The sequence below is a fragment of the Pygocentrus nattereri genome, chromosome 9 (assembly GCF_015220715.1).
Source record: "Pygocentrus nattereri isolate fPygNat1 chromosome 9, fPygNat1.pri, whole genome shotgun sequence".
NCBI lineage: Eukaryota > Metazoa > Chordata > Actinopteri > Characiformes > Serrasalmidae > Pygocentrus > Pygocentrus nattereri.
The window spans coordinates 18,699,902-18,720,339 of NC_051219.1; the positions used below are offsets into that span (position 1 = coordinate 18,699,902).

General features: G+C 40.2%; 1 protein-coding gene across 4 annotated transcripts in view; it reads left to right on the forward strand.

Moving 5' to 3' along the window:
- The first annotated feature begins 3,495 nt into the window (after positions 1 to 3,495).
- src (v-src avian sarcoma (Schmidt-Ruppin A-2) viral oncogene homolog) overlaps positions 3,496 to 20,438 on the forward strand; it is a 66,974-nt gene continuing 50,031 nt past the window's right edge. For 2 of the 4 annotated variants that reach the window (XM_017694240.2, XM_017694241.2), the window contains exon 1: positions 3,496 to 3,968. The gene's annotated coding sequence lies outside the window, so the exon portion shown is untranslated. The remainder of the gene's footprint in view (positions 3,969 to 20,438) is intronic. The other 2 variants (XM_017694242.2, XM_017694243.2) reach the window with 1 other exon arrangement.

Genomic DNA, 20,438 nt, shown 5'->3' on the forward strand with positions numbered 1-20,438 from the left:
GAGAATTTTTATTTATTTATTTTTAATATGTACCCATTTTGAAATTGATACCAAAATAGTTGGGACGGAGGGATGTTTACCACTGTTTTTCACAACACTCTGTAATATTTGGGAACTCAGGAGATACTGCTGTAGTTTTGAAAGTGAATTGTTTTCCTGTTCTTGATTGATATAGGACTTAAGCAGCTCAACAGTTTAGGGGCTCATTTGTTGTATTTTTCATTTCATAACCCTCCAAATGTTTTCAGTGTTGACAGGTCTGGACTGCACACAGGCCAGTTTAACACCCAGACTTTTTCAATATGGGACAATGCTGTTGTAATATATGCAGAATGTGGTTTTAATGTTGTCATGCTGAAACAAGCAAGGGCTTCCTGTCATGGTTTCCCCTTGTTCTTGGGTCTGTTTCTTGCTCTGTGTTGTAGCCATGTGCTTGTGTTTGTTTTTGGTTCTTGTGCTCTGCCTTTTCCCTGCCTTCCCCATAAGTATCTTCACCTGTCTGTAGTCTGTCTCCTCCCTCTCCCAGGTGTTCCCCATTTGTTGTAACCTTTATCTAGCCCTTTTTTTTATTATTATTATCCATTTAGTGGTTGTCTGGTCTACTTGTCACTCATCACTTGTGACTTTGTCTTATGTAGTTGTTCTTTGTCTGCCTTGCGTTTTGTTTGTGCTTTGTGTTTCTTTGTTTAAGCCCTGGAGTTTGTTACTTCGCAATTTGCTAGTTTGTTTTGCTAGCTTGCACTTAAATCAGCCTCCCTGCACATACCATACATGACAGAAGACCAGACTGTTCAACATGGATTTAGCAAGCTTATTCAAAGTGCAAAAGTAGCTCATTGAGGAGAATGAGCTTAGGTTTCAGGAGGGTTACTATTTGCTTCGCCAGCTTCAGCCATTTCTCTCTGGTGGGGGTGAGAGGGCCACTTTGCTCTCGGCTCACATCTCCACCATCCTAGATGGAGAGAGAGCTAGTCTCCTGCTGGAGGATAATTTTTTTGGGGGGAGGGTGCCAAGGGACTTGGGCTCTGACCAGTGCATTGCCCAGCAGCAAGACATGGAGGCTCAAGCCTCCTTGGCCCGAGTCCCTCAGCCGTCCATAAGCCAAGTGATGTCTGAACAGAAGTTGGAGGAAGGCAATCTCTTAAGGAAGTGGAAGCGCAAACGCTGTGGGCGTAGTGGTAGTGAGGGTGCAGACAGTTCAGCAGTACCAGAACTGTTGGTGGCTGCTGAGCTTCCTGCTGCTTCTGCACCCCAGGAACAGTCAATGTCTTTCTCCATCACTTCCATCGCAGCAGGCCCACCTGCCCCCGAGGACGTCGCAGCAGGCCCGGCTGCCTCCGAGGATGTTGCTCCGGCCTCTGAATGATCAGACTTGGTCATAGCCACCGAGTCTCCCGATTTCCTTACCCCTGTGCATCATGTGCCGGCTTCCAGAGATCGTGTTCCGGGCAGCTCCAGTTCCTGTTCCTGTGACATGGCTGCCCTTGCAGTCCACTGCCAAGCCTTTGCGTTCATGTTTCCTCCTATGTCTAGACAATATTTTGCCCGTTTTTTTTTTGTTTTTTTTCAGTTCCAGTTTCTATTAGAATGTTTGTGCCTGTTAGCGTTATCGTCTTTGTGTCCATTCCTGGATTTGCATCTGTCCCTGTTACTTTGTCTCTGCCCCTGTTTGTTATTCAGTCCCTTGTCTAGGTCCATGCCCAGTTTAGTTTAAGCTCCCAGTCTGGTGTCCTATTCCCTGTCTTGTCTCCTTTTTGGTCACATTCCATTTCTGGTCCTTCCTCCTACATAGCTCCCATGTCAGATGGCTTGTTTGCACCTCAGAAGCTGCGCGTTAGGAGGGGGGTTCTATCATGGTTTCCCCTTGTTCTTGAGTCTGTTTCTTGCTCTGTGTTGTAGCCATGTGCATTCTGCCATGTGCTTGTGTTAGTTTTTGGTTCTTGTGCTCCGCCTTTTCCCTGCCTTCCCCATAAGTATCTTCACCTGCCTGTAGTCTGTCTCCTCGCTCTCCCAGTGTATGTTGCCAAAACATGTATATTGTTCGGCGTTAATAGTGCCTTCATACATGTGCACATGCTATGTGCACTAATGCACCCCTATACCATCATTAATACAGGATTTTGAACTGTGCACTGATAACAAGCTGAGTGGTCTTTAGCCAGAAGACAGTGTCCATGATTATCAAAAAGAATTTCAAATGTTGATTCATCAGACCACAGGACATCTCCATTTTAAATTAGCTCAAGCCCAGAGAAGGTGGCAGCATTTCTGGATCCAGTTTATTTATGATTTCTTCTTTACATTTTAGACATACTGTCATTTTTCATTCGCATTTGTGGATGCAGCGATGAACTGTTTACACTGACAGTGGTTTTCAGGGGTGTTTCTGAGCCCATGCAGAATCATGTTGAACTCATGAGAATTCCAAACTCTGCAATGTCCTCCGGGTTTCACAAACGCTAGAGGGCGCTCCAGATGAGTCCATAATGCGCGAGCGCGCTCTGGCTGTTTAACAGTCCTGTTTTTGAGATAACGGGGGGAATAAGAAGTCTCACATGTGTTCCAGTTGCAGATACCAAAGGCACCGAGGCAGCTGCCTTCAGTTTCAGACACAGCCAAAGTCATTATACTGACTTACCTTCTAAAAACGGACCATTAGAACCATTAAACCTGATTGTTTTGGCTAAGGGGAATTAGTTACCATTAGAGACCACGAGTTTTCTGTACAACACTTTTAGATTACATTAGGAAACCATCGGATGTATCTGGAATCAGTCCCAGAACACTTGTTAAACCATTAGAGTGCTTTACACTGGGATATCAACCCATCAGGAAAACACAGAACACCATTACTGATTTGACACCACCAGAAACCAACAGAAACTTGTAATGGTTCCTATGTTTTTTTTTCCAGGAGAGTCAGTATCTCAAAATTATGACCTAGTATCTCAAAGACAGCTAAGTCATTATTATGAGATCTTAAGCCATAATTATAAGAATCTCTTATTGTTATGAGGTAGTCCATTCAGTATCATGAGATAGTAAGTCATAATTTTATTAGAAACTTGAGGCTTCCATGACTGAAACGGTCATGAAAAAAAGTTTACTGGAAACGGCTTTAGAAAAGGCTATTAAACACGAGGCCTTGAATGAACCCCAGATGGCTCCCTTTTCGACTAGTGCGCTAGTTTCTGTGTAGTAACGTACAGACGTATCTGAGGAGTAGGGATGGGATTCAGCCACGTTAGAATGAAAGAAAAAAGAGTAAATACCCCAACACAGGATTAAGCCTCGTCTGTTTGATTTCACTCAGCTTCCAGCACATTCAGCACCTTCCAGACCAGAACACAGTTACAGAAAGTAATCTTATCAGTGGCACAGATCGAAAAAGCTATCGCCCCTGCCTGGTGATGCTCGTGCGCCCCCTGCTGGGAGCTGTCGGTTCTCTCTGTTCTGTTCATGTCAAGGCAGCACACACACCCTCCTCCCCTCTTCTCCTTCCAGTTTCCTCACAGCCAGTGTGGCTTTCATTCCCTGTCACTTCAGTGTTGTTTCTCAGCAACGGAGGCGAGGCGAGGCTGCAGCCGCGCTCAGACCCCTCACTGTAACCCGTTTACAGCAGGCGACGTTTATTCACACTGTGTGCTGTGCTCAGGTCGGCTAGCCCTTCGTTACAGATATTTTAGGCACATTCAGGGATGGTTCCTCCTCCTCCTGCTGCTGTTGCTGCTGCTGCTGCGCGGATTCTCAGGCAATCCCCGTCATGACCTCACTAACTAACTAACCCGCCCCTCCGAAACGCTGAATGGATTTCTCTCTCACAGCCTCGCTTGCCCTGCCGTGGAAGCGCTGTTTAATAGCAGCTGTCGGTGCACATTTTTTGACAATGGGAATCTGAGTCCGGCTCGTTTTCTTCTCTCGGTTCGGCACTGAAACGACAAACCAATTCTTCAAAGGAGAAGCGCCGGGTGAGTAGACTGAGCAGACGCTGCTGCCCTCGCTGTTTTTGGTCGTGGAAGTGCTGTTTTTGCTCTTTTGGTGTTTCGGTGGCGGGTCGTCGAGATTATTTGGCTTTTTTGCAAACTAGCAGCTGGAATTTCTGACTGAAACGGCTAACTGCATTACTTTTATGTCCTTACTGTCCTCCCGAAAGACAACTAGGTTACTCTTGCCTCACTCTCTCCTCGTGTTGCCTGGTCGGCTTCCAGGCTTTCATGAGAAAATCACAGCGTTCATGCTGATGCTAACGTCTGCAGGCTGCGTGTCTGTCTGCTTCGTATTTATATTAATATACAGTAAGGGAACGGGTCTAGTTTGGTCCAGTCGTGTGGCTCCTCAGCCTTAACGGAGATTGTATTCTTACTGAGGAGTTGTGTGGCTCTTTACGCCTTCAGTAAGCCTGTCAGCCTCCGCCTCAGTCTCAGGCTCCTCAGTCAACTTCTCTGCATTGTTGGTGTGTCACATGCTTAGGATTACAGGTCTCCCACTCAGAATGACTCAAAACACTAAATATTGCTCTTGCGCGAGGCGTTAGCCTGACTTCTTAGTTTTGAACATCCTTAAAGGCTAAAAATAAGGGAATAAGCATCTGATTATGTCACAAACCAACACTTTTGGTTTTGCATAAGGCTTGAGGACAAGATATATTGGTTCAGAAAGGCTTTTTATGGCTACAGAATCGGGCGTTTTGTGTGAAACACCTCGAATGACTTTTTAGTAAACCTTTATTACTCAGGGATTTTCCGCCATGCACAACTGTTTATCCACGCTCAAACGCTTTAGTTAGTCATTGGTTTGAGTAAGCGGTTGGTTTGGTTTGTGTTGATGTGCTAAGCCAGTCGTTTAATCAAATCATGATGTTTTTGGACTCTCTTGTACCGCAGCTGAAGAATTTTTAAGTGCTGGTGGACACAATTGATGCTAATTAGCTCATTTAGAACACGCGCGCTTTAATATGTTCCCTTTAAATGACGAGGTCAACTGCATAACGGCTCTTCTCATTTATGAAAGCCTGTCATCTTTCTAGACTTTGTGTACTGTCACAGATCAGATGTCTGGTTATTATAATTCAACATATTATATTCTCCCAGTGTCTCCTGTTCTTTCTTTCTTTCTTTCTTTTCTTTCTTTCTTTTCTTTCTTTCTTTTCTTTCTTTTCTTTCTTTCTTTCTTTCTTTCTTTCTTTCTTTCTTTCTTTCTTTTCTCTCACTCAGTCTTTCTTTCTTTTCTCTCACTCAGTCTTTCTTTCTTTTCTCTCACTCAGTCTTTCTTTCTTTTCTCTCACTCAGTCTTTCTTTCTTTTCTCTCTCTCTCTGTCTGTCTTTCTTTCTTTCTTTCTTTCTTTTCTCTCTCTCTGTCTGTCTTTCTTTTTTCTTTCTTTCTTTCTTTTTTCTCACTCAGTCTGTCTGTCTGTCTCTCTTTCTTTCTTTCTTTTCTCTCACTCAGTCTTTCTTTCTTTTCTCTCTCTCTGTCTGTCTGTCTGTCTTTCTTTCTTTTTTTTCTATCACTGTCTCTCTTGCTCTCTCTTTCACTTTAAGTGCCACTTGTTCAGTTTCGTTATTGGTCAGCCTAAAATGGCAATATACATTAGCTGGAAAAGCAAAGTGGCACAAAGTACAGACTGTGAGGCAACAATAATGACACTCTAGACTGATGAGATGGAGAAATTGATTTTAATTTTTATTGGAGCACGAAAGACCTGGACTCTTTTAAAGTATGGTGCTGTGATCAGACAGTGTGCTCTGTAATTGATAATGAGCTTTGCTTTGTGCCAGAGAAGTTAATATACACAGTTGAACTAAAGGCTTTAATGTAGTTTTTACCCTTTATATGTTGTATGTATTTTACTCTTTGTATGTGTGTGTGTGTGTGTGTGTGTGTGTGTGTGTGTGTGTATGTTTTATTATTTAGTTTATTTTATTATATATTTTTCAGTTTATTGACTGCTGAGTGCTCCCACAGCATTACTCATTCAGAATAAAGGACTGTCTGAAGTCTAGAAGTCTCTCACTATCTCAATCTCTCTCTCCCCCATCAGTCTCTCTTAGTTACAGTCTCTCTCTTTTTCTCTCTCTCCCTGTATCACACTCTGCTCTCTCTCTCGCTCTCGCTCATACACATGTTCACTTGTGTGCATCATTGCCCCAGATGCTGTGTATTGTCTTGCATCTTTTGATCTCCCTCTAGGCTAGTTTGTTGAGTGTAGACATACACACTGCTGCACTGTAGATACAGCAGAAAGAGGCACTTTATTGTTGCTGGCCTGACTCCACTCCTCTTTGTCAGATTTTCTCTCTTTGCTTATTTGATGTGATTGGTGTCAGTCTTCATGTGCCCTTTGCTGGGTCATGCGAGTGGCTGAAAGTCCTCTTTAATCAAACATGACCTCTGGCCAGATTTTAACAGCATAAATTTGCTTGCGTGCTTGTGTGTGCGTGTGTGTGTGTGTGTGTGTGTGTGTGTGTGTGTGTGTGTGTGTGTGTGTGTGTGTGTGAGTGTATATGCATGAGTAAGTGTCTGTCTGTGTGTGTGTGTGTATGTGTTCAGCTCTCTGTGGGGACAAAATATCCCCATCATGAATCAAAAACAGGACGGATTTGACCGTGAAGGGACATTTTAACATAATATGCTGTATACTGTTTTTAACTATAAATGCCAAAACATTTAATAACTGAGGTTGTGGTTACGGTTAGGTTTAGGTGTAAGACAAAATTGCATTAATCGATGTAAAACAGAGGTCTTACAGATGTGTGCATGTATGTATGGTGTGCAGACACCAGAGACATCCTTCATTTATTTAACTTCCAGTCAAAATACTGTAAAGTACAAGTCATTTTCAGGAGATATTCCTCAGGAGGCTAGATATTAAATAGTGCTCTTGAATGAGAAAGGAAACATTAAAGAACATGAGATAGGAAAAAAAACAGGGTTATGCAAAACTAAAGTTAATTGTCAAAAGATATAGAGAAGATGGTACTCCTAACAGCCGTGCAAGACAACCAAACCATCAGAGAATCAGAGCTTTTATCTGAGAATACAGTACAAAATTTTCAGATTTGGAAAAATAAATACGAGGTAAAATTTTTTGATATATATATTCACTCACCCATCTAAATCATTGAATTCAGATGTTCCAATCACTTCCCTGGCCACAGGTATATTAAGCCAAGCACCTAGGCATGCAGACTGCTTCTCCAAACATTTGTGAAAGAATGGGTCGCTCTCAGGAGCTCAGTGAATTCCAGCATGATATTGTGATAGAATGCCACCTGTGCAACAAGTCCAATCGTAAAAATTTCCTCGCTACTAAATATTCCACAGTCAACTGTCAGTGCTATTATAACAAAGTGGAAGTGATTGGGAATGACAGCAACTCAGCCACGAAGTGGTAGGCCACGTAAAATAACAGAGCAGGGTCTGCAAAATGTGCAGAGGTCACCAACTTCCTGCAGAGTCCTATGCAGACCTACATATGTCATATGGCCTTCAGATTAGCTCAAGAATAGCGTAGAGAGCTTCAGGTAATGGGTTTCCAAGGCCGAGCAGCTGCATCCATGCCTTACATCACCAAGTGTAATGCAAAGCATCGATTGCAGTGGTGTAAAGCGCTGCCACTGGACTCTAGAGCAGTGGAGACGTGTTCTCTCAAGTGACGAATCACGCTTCTCCATCTGGCAATCCGATGGACGAGTCTGGGTTTGGCGGTTGCCAGGAGAACGGTACTTGTCTGACTGCATTGTGCCAAATGTAAAGTTTGGTGGAGGGGGGATTATGGTGTGGGATTGTTTTTCAGGAGTTGGGCTTGGCCCCTTAGTTCCAGTGAAAGGAACTCCTAATGCTTCAGCAGACCAAGAGATTTTGAACAATTTCATGCTCCCAACTTTGTGGGAACATTTTGGGGATGGCTCCTTCCTGTTCCAACATGACTGCACACCAGTGCACAAAGCAAGGTCCATAAAGACATGAATGAGTGAGTTTGGTGTGGAAGAACTTGACTGGCCTGACCTCAACCTGATTGAACACGTTTGGGATGAATTAGAGCGGAGATTGCGAGCCAGGCCTTCTCGTCCAACATCAGTGTGTGACCTCACAAATGCGCTTCTGGTCAAAGAATGGTCAAAATTCCTATAAACACACTCCTAACCCTTGTGCATGTGAATGCAGATGACCGGATACTTTTGGAAATGTGTGTGTGTGTGTGTGTGTGTGTGTGTGTGTGTGTGTGTGTGTGTGTGTGTGTGTGTGTGTTTTCTCTTATGATTGATATATATATATATATATATATATATATATATATATATATATATATATCTCACAAGAAATACTCTTACTCATTGGCCATTGTATTTGGTGCACTACTGGTATGAATGTACTAATTGTGGCCCATCTATGCCCCCATCTACCCTGTCCACCATAGAACTGCCGAACTGGCAATAGGATAGTGGATGTTGTTCTAATATAAATGTGTCAGTTTTTGCCAAGTTGTAAGCAAATACAGTGTCAAGAACTGGGATAGGAGTAGACCAACGCTAAAAACATCCAGCCAACTGTGGCCCTGTGGTCAGAGACTGATCAATGATGAAGGGCTAGAAGATGACTGACACACATTGTACATGGAAAAAAGTTCAACAGGCTCTGACTTTTACAACTATAAAACATACCAGAAATAACTGTTGTGCTGAGAATGGTCCACCAGATAAATGATACCTGGTCAGTGGTGATCCTATAGTGGTCCTTTTCGATTAATGGACAAGCAAGATGGGCTACAGGGAGCATTTGTCAACCTACAAAATGTACCAGTATAGTACAAATATCTGACAAAATGGACAGTGAGTATTAGTATTTTAGGTGGTGTTTCTGTTATTTAGTACACCCCCTGCATGTCTACGTGATACATGATTAGCATGGACATGTGCGCTGTCTAAAATGGGAAATTCTAGCAGCCAGCCACTTCCAATCACTTTGTGCTACATCTGGGAGTCCCTTCACATCTGTGCTCATATCACACTGCCTGCAAGCCTAAAAAGGTCAGCCTTTTAACTCTTCTGTCCATTAGAAACCAGGATTTCACAAGCATGGTTGGGGAGTTAAAAGAATATTTAATGCTTCTAGCACATGTAAATTTCATATCCAAGCATTAGTTTTAAAACAAGAGATTTTGTTTTAAATATATACTCCCTAAACATCATATTAATATCACATGAAGTAATTTACTAAGACACCATGTGGATAAAGTCCTGTTGTGCAGTTCTGAAACGTAATTAATAGTCCTCAAAATTACAGAGCAGAAAGCTCATCGAGTGGACATAAAGCCTTTGGAATTCTATGAATGCCTCAGATTGAAAGCTGTGCATGTTTAAAGCAGCCTTGAATGAGATCAGTGGAAAAAAGCAGCTCTTGAAGACAAGATTCTTGTTAATTGGTGGCGTGCCGATGCACTGGAGCCTTTGTGCACAACACACTGGAACCCTATATCCATTTAGACTGATACACTAGGCTTTGGGTTTCACCATCAATGACTTTGTTGTTTCCCCAAAACTGGTTTGGGATCTGGCATGCCATTAAAAGTGGCTTCATCTTTTCAGATGTGTGAGTATGTGAGAAAGGAGGGAGGGAGGCAGAGAGAGAGAGAGAGAGAGAGAGAGAGAGAGAGAGAGATTTCAGAGCCCCAGGAGAACCCCTTTGAGATGAGCTAGATTACATTTATTAACTAGGCTGTATGGCCAAAGTGTGTAGTTTAAAAGGCACTTTAATGGTGTGAACTAGAGCTGTTTACTTTGTTCATTAATAAAGTTCTAGTAGATTTAGGGTCAGTGTGCACCTTGAATGTGACATGATTAGGCTTCATATTAATGCCCTTTATTATGGCCCTTTTTAAAACATATCTTGGGGATACATGTGTTTGTTTTAATAATATATATATATATATATATATATATATATATATATATATATATATATATATATATATATATATATATATATATATATATATTATAATATAGTGGTTTCATACATACAAACAGAGACGAACACAAATACAGTGGGAAGTAACAAGAATTTCTTGTTTTTTAAATAAGTAGTTGATATCTGTTTATCTAGTTTACAGATCAAACTTTGATTCCAGATCTTCCCTTGATGCAAATGCATATCGCCTAGATTTGTTAAGTTCAGTCACCAGCACACTTGAGTTAACATCATGAAGTACTGAGTAGCCAAACCAGGTGTTGGATGCTAACTACTAATATATTGAGGACTGATTTGGAAATGAACACAAAATCACTACTTATCATATTAATCTTATTTGTATTTGTTGTAATGTTGTGTATTTGTTGTAGTGTTGTGAAATGGTTTTCTGAGCAAATTAATGCTTAGTGACCAGTAAATAGCATTTTAACCTCTTTCTGCAGGCCTCTAGTAGAAATTGACACTAGACACCAGATAATTTTATTCATATAATAAAAAAAAAATCATTTCAAAATGTACTTTTTATGTTTTCTAATTAAAAAGTTCGTCATAATTTCCAATGCTGAACTGGGTGACCTTTAAAAATGACTGAAATTGCATTTGCATTCTCTTGTGAAAAGGGATTAAATCTACATTTCTCAGATGCCTAAAGTTTAAACAGTATATACCAATTTATAGATATATTAATTTTTAGTTTCAGTGATATTGATGGATGTCAAACATCATGTCCACATTATATTAATTAATACTATTTCATAAAAACACAGCATCATGGTTACCATTGCATTAGAAACACACTGTAAGATAAAATTTAAGAGCAAACAACAGTCCAGTCAATACAAGCTGTGTCAGGTTTATAGGACAATCCTTCAGCACACGAAATAGTCAGGAAGTAAAACTGTATACAAAAGTTGGGCACTGTATCGTTGTCTGCTTTTTGCAAACTCTCTTTTGGTTTAGCCAAATAAACAAAAGTGTAAATTTTGTCTAAACTGCACAGCTAAATTATACTTATTTGTTAATTCACTAATGCACACAAACCACAGACCCCATCTTTTTATTTAAGGAATGTAAAAACAAAAACTTTTGGAAAGTGCTTTTCATTGATTAGACTTCAAAAACTTTTTAACAAGTTTTGTGTTTTCATGTGGATGGATGCTCGTTCATGCTCATGGTTATTGCTGTTTTGCAGATGGTGAACCTGATTTATGGCCCTGCATGTCTGACATGGCTGATAACCAGGCTACTTCTGTGTGTTGGCTAATATCAGCTTTAATTACATGATGTTACTGAAAATGCAAAGCAAATTCTTTTACAGCTATTGGAATTTTTAGCCCTCTGAAATCGGTATTGGTATTTTCTGCAAAATGTTCATATAGGTTGTGCCCTGATTGCAATACATTGTGATAGAGTAATATAATCACGTAGGTGTGCCGAGGATGTGTCAGCATTAAAGACTGGCTTGGATTTATTTTGAGATGTACATTGATTCCTTCAGAAAACAAATAATCACTTGGAATATGTGATCATCCTGACCAAATCTCAGAACATCAGGTCACTGTTATTTGTTAGAGGACTCATTTGTACATTGTGTCCTTCTGCAATAACAATACACAAAAGTGGATATTCTGATAATGATTTACAAACCATTTCAAATTCTGCCTCTCTCAATGTCATGCTAATATGAAAGCATTTGAATTGGCTCTGTACAGAGGTGTGGCATTGAGTAGCACAATTGCCTACTGACTAACAGCTTGGTTACTATGTGAGTAAGTGCTGAACTTACATTGGTCCCTCTTGTGAAGGGTGCTTAACAAACAAAGCATTTAACTATCCTAACACTCATGTAATGTCTGAGTGGCATTTGTTTTGGCCATGGATTTGCCATTTCCAAATGGACGCCCAATCTCAAACTACGCCAGTGAGAATTGCCATCGCCTCCCTCTGAACTCATTAAATATTTCATGCTGCAGACAGCTCACTTCTGGCACCATGTGTAACTGCCTCATCGTTTTCTGTCACACTGGCCCACTTATGTTCCTAATTAGTTCCCAGTGATTTTCAAGGATGCTTAGCTGACTGGGGGAATGCCACCTGTTTTAGTGATGCTGGTTTTTAATTAATTTATTTATTTTAATTTTTCCTTTCCTCCAGGATGTTCTGTGGCTACTAATTATCTTATGTTTGGTGCTGTTCAAAATGTTGTATGAGGTTAGGACACTTGGTGCTACAAAAAAGGCCGCAATGACCTTTTTGATGTAATGTTCATGAACACTGAAATATTTTGATGACCATTCAAGAGGGTACTATTTGAAAACTGATTATTTGCGAATGAAAGCATTCATTTTTTTCCATCATAGGAAGATGGGGAGGATATACAGGCCAACAATTCAGTGAAATACCATTTTAATAGGACTTTTAAAAGTGACAGTTATGCTCGATGGTTGGGCTCAGCCCCTTAGTTCTAGTGAGAGGACCTCCTAATGCTTCAGCAGACCAAGAGATTTTGGACAATTTCATGCTCTAAACCTTTGTGGGAACAGTCTGGAGACGGCCCCTTCCTGTTCCAACATGACTGCACACCAGTGCACAAAGCAAGGTCCATAAAGACATGGATGAGAGAGTTTGGTGTGGAAGAACTTGACTGGCCTGCACAGAGTCCTGGCCTCAACATGATAGAACACCTTTGGGATACATCAGTGTCTGACCTCACAAATTTGGAAGAATAGTCAAAAATTCCCATAAACACACTCCTAACCCTTGTGGAAAGCCTTCCCAAAAGAGTTGAAGCTGTTATAGCTGCAAAGGGTGGGCCGACATCATGTTAAACCCTATGGATTAAGAATGGGATCTCACTCAATTTCATATGCATGTGAATGCAGACGGGCGAATGCTTTTGGCAATATAGTGTATATTTTTTGCTATATGACCTACCCCTACCAAAAGTCCTGCAGTGAAGCTGTAAGACTTGTTTTGGTAAACTTGAAAGAAGCAGCATTACTGAGTTAGGTTAAAAAAAAAAAGTTCACAAAATGCTGTGTGTCTCCCTGTAAAGAGGTCAGAGGTGTGGGGTCAGATTTTGCAGGAGTTTTCTGGGCCATGTCATAGGTCTTTACGTACTAACACCACAAGCAGAGGCTTAGCACTTAGGCCTCACATTCAAAATCAACATGATACTGATGACACTAGTGGATAATTCACTTACTCTATGTGGCCACTCCTTCTAATTATTGAGTTTAGGGATTTTAGTCATACTCACTGCTAACAGCAGTATGAAATCAAGCATCAAGCCATGCTGTCTCCATATTCAGTCATTGGCAGTAAAATGGGACATGCTGAAAAGCTATGACTTTAAACATGACCTGTCCTAGGATGCCACTTTTGCAACAGTGCGGATTGGCTCTGAAACTAATAAAACTGCAAAGAATTCTGGGAAGCTGCGTCTCAGCAATAACACTTTTGTATTGTTCATGATTCTGCATGTTTCTGCTGTTTATTTGAGATTAAGAAATGTGATAACTGAGAACTGACAGTCATATTTAACAGCTCACCGTTGACAACAGTTGGCAGTAACACACTATTCAAATAAAACTATTGGTTTATTGCTTTACCACATTGTATTATTTCTGCTAATGCTATTGGTTATTAGACATTTATCCTCTTACTCTGCTTCTTCTGTGGACTTTAACAAGTTTGATCATTGCATTCCTCACCACAGGTATTTTATGTCTGTTCAAAAAGTTCATGTGCCTGGTTAATTACAAATCAGAAACCAGCATGAACATGCTTGCCTCTGCAGAATGAGAGGTCTTTTTAATTAGCCAGCTTAGGGTATGTTTAAAAAACCCTTTTTCAGTCACATGGACTAAGTGGATGTCCACACAGAGCTCTTATCTGATGTGCTGCATCTATAGGCATGTTTGGGGCCATTTGAATGGAGGATGTGATGTTGATTCATTGGGAGGAACACAGGGCCACTCTGTCCTCCTGGAGTTGGAGTTCAGGCCACTTCCTGTCAGCTCAGCGGAGGAGAAGGGCCACAGATGCTGTACATCTCCACTCAATTCCTCCTCTGTTCTCTCTTTTCTTTCAGCATGGATTTTTCCCACCTCTCTTGCCCCAGGGGGTCATGAAAAAGAGGCAAATTGGCATTTAGTGTGACAAGGATGTTTTCTTCTTGTTTTCCAGCTCTGTGGGTGCCCGAATTAGTCATTGTGCACTTATTTAGAGAAACACTAGGCTAAATACTCATGTTTGAATGCAGACAGACTTGTGGTGTCTTCATCAGAATCGCAGTAAACAAGCCCTGATAAATTCCATGTGGGGCAAGATGAGTAATCTACTCATTAATCGAGTAATCAGATTTTTTTTCAAAAAGGCCAACAGTAAAAATAGATTTAAATGAACAATAACAACACATGCGTAACATTTTAAAATTTTTTGAAAGATTCAATAGTACTTTACTACAAAAAGATAAAGAGGGAAGCCTTTTTTCATGACCTTGTAGTATTTCCATAAAGTGTTGTCTAAACAGCATAACACTTTACTAGATATACCATTGTAGATGCTTTGTAGATCTAAACTAAATTTCCTGGTACTAATGTTGGTCCTAATCTTAATCCTAACCTTAGTCTCTGCCCAAAATCTAAATTAACCCTAACTTTGCTCTTAATTCTAGGCCCCGTCCTAATCCTAACTTCAAAACTGAGGAGAGAGGGCTGAGTTTTATCAGATAGCAATTTGAACATCAGTAATTAATGTTTTGGGGGCTATCCAAATAAAGTGAAACCAAAGGCACAATAACATCAACAACAATAAAAACAGCAATGATACATTATCATTTATGCAGTCATGCAAAAATGCAAATATTAACAATAATGATACAATTACAATACTTGCAATGTAAAAACTATTAAAAACAACAGGCATAATATATAAAACTGTACATATATATAATAAGACTATAAAAGGCTGTGGCAGTCATCTGATAGTGGGAGACCAGAAGGAAAATTTTAAATATCTATTAGCTCAAATTGCCATCTAACCATTGCCAGTTCACAAAGTAAATGTTTTTTAAAATCAAGTTAAGCATGTGGTGACCCTAAGTGTAAACATTAAAATCATTATGTTGCGTCATGTCAGTAGGCATCTCTAAGTGGATTCTGACCGTCCACATTTTGGGACATTGTTTGGCCTAAAAATGGCTTAGCTATGAGATTATGACTGCAGCTCAGTATGCTCACAGCCTGAAACCTTTCTCATTATGAAGGGCTACTGTCAAAGTATATGATCAGTGATCAGTGTGATCCATGTGCTGAGTTCAGAGAACAAGAAACATTTTTGTTAGAATTCATGGAAAAGGACCGTGTTGTTGATTCTGGGGGGGCGGTCAGGCCGTTTAAAGTCTGCATCATGGATTTCCAGTCCCCACATTGTGTACATTTTTGTGCTTTCCCTCATCTAGTACACCTGCTTCAACTCATTGGCTAATTAGCAAGCTCTTTGTATTACAAGCTCAGGTGTGTTACAGTTGGGAAAGCATAAAAAGGGTATTGGGTTGGCAGGATTGGAATTAGGAACCTCTGCTGGTTTGCCTAAATACTACTGGTCAGTAGAAACCAAACTCCTTCTCAGGTATGAGTTTAGTCGGAAATGTTATACCAGTATGCTACAAGTAAGCACAGATGCGACTGAAAACAGTGCAAACCACGCCTGTGTTTGCCCCATCAGCTGAATGGTTGAGTCAGCGACGTTTCACGTTTCAAATGAAAATAAAATTGCAGCCCACCCTCAGTCACCCTCAGTACCTCAGTCTAGTCAGTTACATCAGAAGTAGTCTGCTTTGTTTTTTGAGGTGAACATAAAGGAATGGCTGTTTTTTGGGGGATTACCACCTGAGGAGCAGCCTGCCTTGGTCAGCTGCCTCAGACCACGTTGTGGTCTCTGGGATTTTTCCGCACAACAAGCCTAGATCAGCTGGTGTTGGTAGTGGGAATGATTGCAATGTTCTAGCAGTGTCTCTTGGTTAAAGGCACGATTGCATGGGACATATGTATTGTTTACTGTTTTGCACAATGGGAATAGGTTTATATACCACTCTCTACTAATACATAAATATAATATGGAATATCTGAACTTTTTGACTTTTTGTTGAGCTTCTATGGCAGACTATTTGTATTTTAAACATTTAAAAAAATACAGTTTCTGTAAATTATTGTCTGTGATAGTAGTAGTGTGTGCATGTAGTTCACTGTGCTGCTAGAAATGTTTTGAAAAAACAGAGAGATGCCAGGATTTACTTGTTGATCTGTTCTGTTTGGCTTCCAAAAGCTGATTTTGGTAGTTTGATGGTTCAATCTGATTAAGCTTAGATATGAACATGTAGTAACCTCTGGCATTCTGTAGCTTTCATTTGCTTAATTCCTATGTAATACTGCTGTATATCCTCCCTTCTGAAGGCAGTTTGCCTTTTCTCATGTAAGAATGTGTCACGTCTTGTTTGTTTTGTTTGTGAAACACATGCTGTGCAAAAGCTGAGAGGTTCTGATGAATCTGAAGCAAGGTGTTAATTGAACATTGAATGGATCGTGTGAAACTGTTGGCCTTCACAATGCGTATGGACATTTGTCCAGTTCAAGGCTGCATTTTGCTTGAAGATCATCAGTGTATTTACCTTTTTTTATTTTTCTGTTTTTGTTTGTTTGTTTGTTTGTTTGTTTTTGGCTTTCCATTTTAACCGTCTTCACCTTCATTTTTATATGATCCTCAGTTGAGAATACTGAATACCTTTTGTAGTAGTGTAGAGTCTATGTGAAGCTGGTCCCTTCTTGATTAGGATAGACCTTCTCAGCAACTTCTCAACAACCATGTTCATTCATGTAGTTGCGTTTTCGTGAGTACAGAGTAGAGATTTGAAAGGCTTGTATATTTTCACATCCCCAGCATGGGAGGCAGAACTAGTTTCTAAAACCGCCTGCGGTGAAGGAGAGACCATGCTCAGTCAATTTTTCTTCTGGAGGTTCAAGCCTTAGAGCTCAGCCAAAGACACTACTGCTGTGTGCTTCTCATTTTATCACCTTATTAATATTAATTGTGTTATTAATATTAACCGCTGCATTGGTCAATCCTCTGCCAAGGGAGCCGTCTTAATCCTCTCTACACAAATGATTAGCCAGCGCTAAATCCTTCAGGATTAAACTGGAATTCAGAAATTGATCAGATTAATAGTAAGACAGTTTGATCTGCAGCATGAAGAAAATACCAGCATGGTTTCAAACTCAACGAAGCTAGAGATCACTGAGGCAGTGCTCAGTAAATCACTTCCCGAAGGGGATTTCAACAAGACTATCAATTGTTCGCCCCTAAACTTCCTGTTTTTTTTTTTTTGTTTTTTTTTGTTAGTTTTTTTTTGTTATGTGGCAGTACAAAGTCTACAATGTTTAATTAACTCTTGCATTCATTTCTGTCCACCTGTATAGGAACATGTATTGTGGCTAAATTAAACACGGGAGACATTAATTCAACACTGTAGCTGTTAATTCTCTCTGGGTAGATGCTGAGGATTTGGCTCTTTATGATGATATACAGTTTATTGTATCATATATTGTGATATCAGTTATTGATGATATGAATTATAATATTGTTACTGTCCAAAAAAGTATCTTTTTTTTTTTTACTCTTTTTTTATAAATAAAATTGCATTTTGTACATGTTCTTTACCTTTATGTTGCCTGTAAAGTCTACATGATTTGAAAATTGTAACACATTTTCCTTCTGTACCTTGACGTATGTCCTGGTAAATTTCTGTATCAGGGAGGTTCTTTGTGCTAGTGGTAGTGGACTGTAACAGGGAGGGTCTTTGTGCTAGTGAACCCTTTTTTGGGCAATGATTTTTTTTATTTTTTTTTGCCATGGTATCAGGAGGAGGTCAAACATCATATTACTGGTTAACATTATTATTCCCTGTCCACTGGTGCTCAGTATTATAATCAGCACTCAGAAGAGTCATTACATTATAATGGAAGAGATTTGTCTTGTAAATGATATGTGATGAATTGTCTTTAATACGACCATGAAAATGAAAAAAGGTCAAGTTGACTTTAATGGGGCTGGTCCATGTTGGATGTTGGGTTATTCCAGTGCAGCAGCACACTGCCAGCTGACTTTTAGTAGCAAAGTTTTTTGGTAACCTAAATGCCTTGATTGTGTAAGGGTGAATGCACAAGCAAAACATCAGCTTGAAGGAAGCTGGACTGTCCCTGATGAATGGCAGGGTCATTTGTATATTGAAATAGTAGTCTGAACAATGCTGTTAGTCTGTGTTTGGTCTTTGGCTCCAAATCGGGTATGGAAATGCTGAGGGCATGAGCCAGTTAAGTTTGATGACTGTGCGTGACCAGGTACATTACAAGAGAGAATCTCATAATTTGGGTATTTGGCTGCTGGCCCTTCTTAATGCTGTAGCATTACAGATACACCATTGTGTTTTGCCTTTGTTTAAATGGCATGATTGATTATTGCTATGGCAGGAGGAGGAATTGTGGCATTGTATGTGCCCTTCCTTTTGTAGCCGCCTCCTGCTTGCTTTGGCAACCCTGCCAGGTGTGTCCTAGTAATGCTGCATGTTCCTTGCATGTTGGGGCAGCTAGTGCATTCAAATTTGGCTGCTGCATGACTTGCTGTGCTGTACTGTACTGAACTTTCCACAGGTAATCATTTCTACCCTCCCTCCCTGTTTCAATGGAATGCAGTTACCATGCCAAAAATATCTGCTAAACCCAAATGTATTCAGCTAAGACATCTTTAGTTTTGCCCAGTAGCTTTGACGTAGCTAAGAAGTAATGGAAGTTTAAACCTGCCAATTAGCTTTGAATAGACTTCTTCTTCTTTCGGCTACTCCATTTAGGGGTCGCCACAGCGGATCATTGCCTCCATCTTGCCCTATCCATTGCCTCCTCTACTTTCACACCAACCATCTCCATGTCCACCTTCACTACATTAGCTTTGAATAGACTACATGTCTAAATTATCACACTGTCTCCAACTGCGTTCAGTTGTTAAACAATCTCAACTAGATTTGCTTAAGTGGTTACTGCCTTGGTATAATGTACTGCTTATCTACTGATAAAAATGGACAAAAATAGGTTACATTAAATAGTGTAGAATTTTTGACATTGCAGCACTTACAGTTTGCAGTCTCATTCAGCCCTTGCTCAGCCACTTTGCGGCTTGAAGTTAGTGATAATTTTATTTTCAGCCAAATCTAATCATACCACACAGCTTGCCAAAGGCAAGTTAGTGGACTTTAAGCTTCTTTTACTTCTTAGCTGTATCAGCCTCATTTAGCTTAAAACTAAAGAAACAAAAATCACCTAGCATGTCATGGCTTAGTGACTAGCTTGGGGGAAATTATGCAAGTTGGGCTTCTTGTTGAACTGTTGCTGTAAATTGGTTGTGGTTTGGTATCTGATTGTTTTTCTGCATGTATTCAACATGGGTGCTATACTTTACACCTCAAACTTGGTGGTTTTTCCCAATCAGAGAGACCTGCCTGTCATGTCCCAGCAGGTTAAAAGTAAAACTGGATAAATTCCATGCAGTTGATGTACCGTTTTCTGTCTCCTGATTGGTGTGGTGTGTTTTTTTTTTTTTTTTTTTTTTTTTTTTTTTTTTTGTTTTCTCACATTGTGTGTTGGTGTGTAGTGCCTTGTATCCCAGTAGGATCATTTTATTTCATCTACTACTCTGAGAATGTCCATAGGTCACAAGCTTGTATTATTTCCTGAACAATGACCACCAGTCAGCTGATTGTCAGCCTACACTGCAGTGAACATTTCATGTGGTTTAGCTCTGTACAGGAACTGACATGCTAATAGGGCGACCAATAGCATTATTGAGGTTCATATGCTTTAAGGCTCAGACCCATTCATTCAGTTTTCCCCTGACCTTTCCCTGACTTTTTTACTCAGTTTTCACCTGACCTCAGATGTAGTTGATGAGCCATGATCTGAAGTTTGCTTGGTGAGTTTTGCATTGCACATACAAGGCTAATATAGCTATCAATTAAGCTTATAGCCTAGAATTAGCATTGTGCAAACTGCATGCTTAAATCATCATACAGCAAATTGTGTCATGTTAAATAATCTCAGATAGACTTGCTTGTGTTGTTTCTGATAGTGTATGCATAATGCTGACTGGAGACATCCAGTGTCCATTAATTAGCTACATTAGCCCATTAGATCCAGTGCAAAACTAACAAAGCAGACTTCTGAGACCAAACTTGCCTTGGCAGATCGACTGTGTTTTGTGGCAAGGGGAAAAGTGTGTAAATTTTGAATTTACTCTGTACTTTTGCCTCAAGCGAAGTGTGTTTTTTGTTTGGTTTGTTGTTTGTTGACAGGAGATTTCAAGCTGGAAACGCACTGGGAGATGTGATGAGGAATGTTCAAGGGGAAGAATGTATGCCCTGTAGG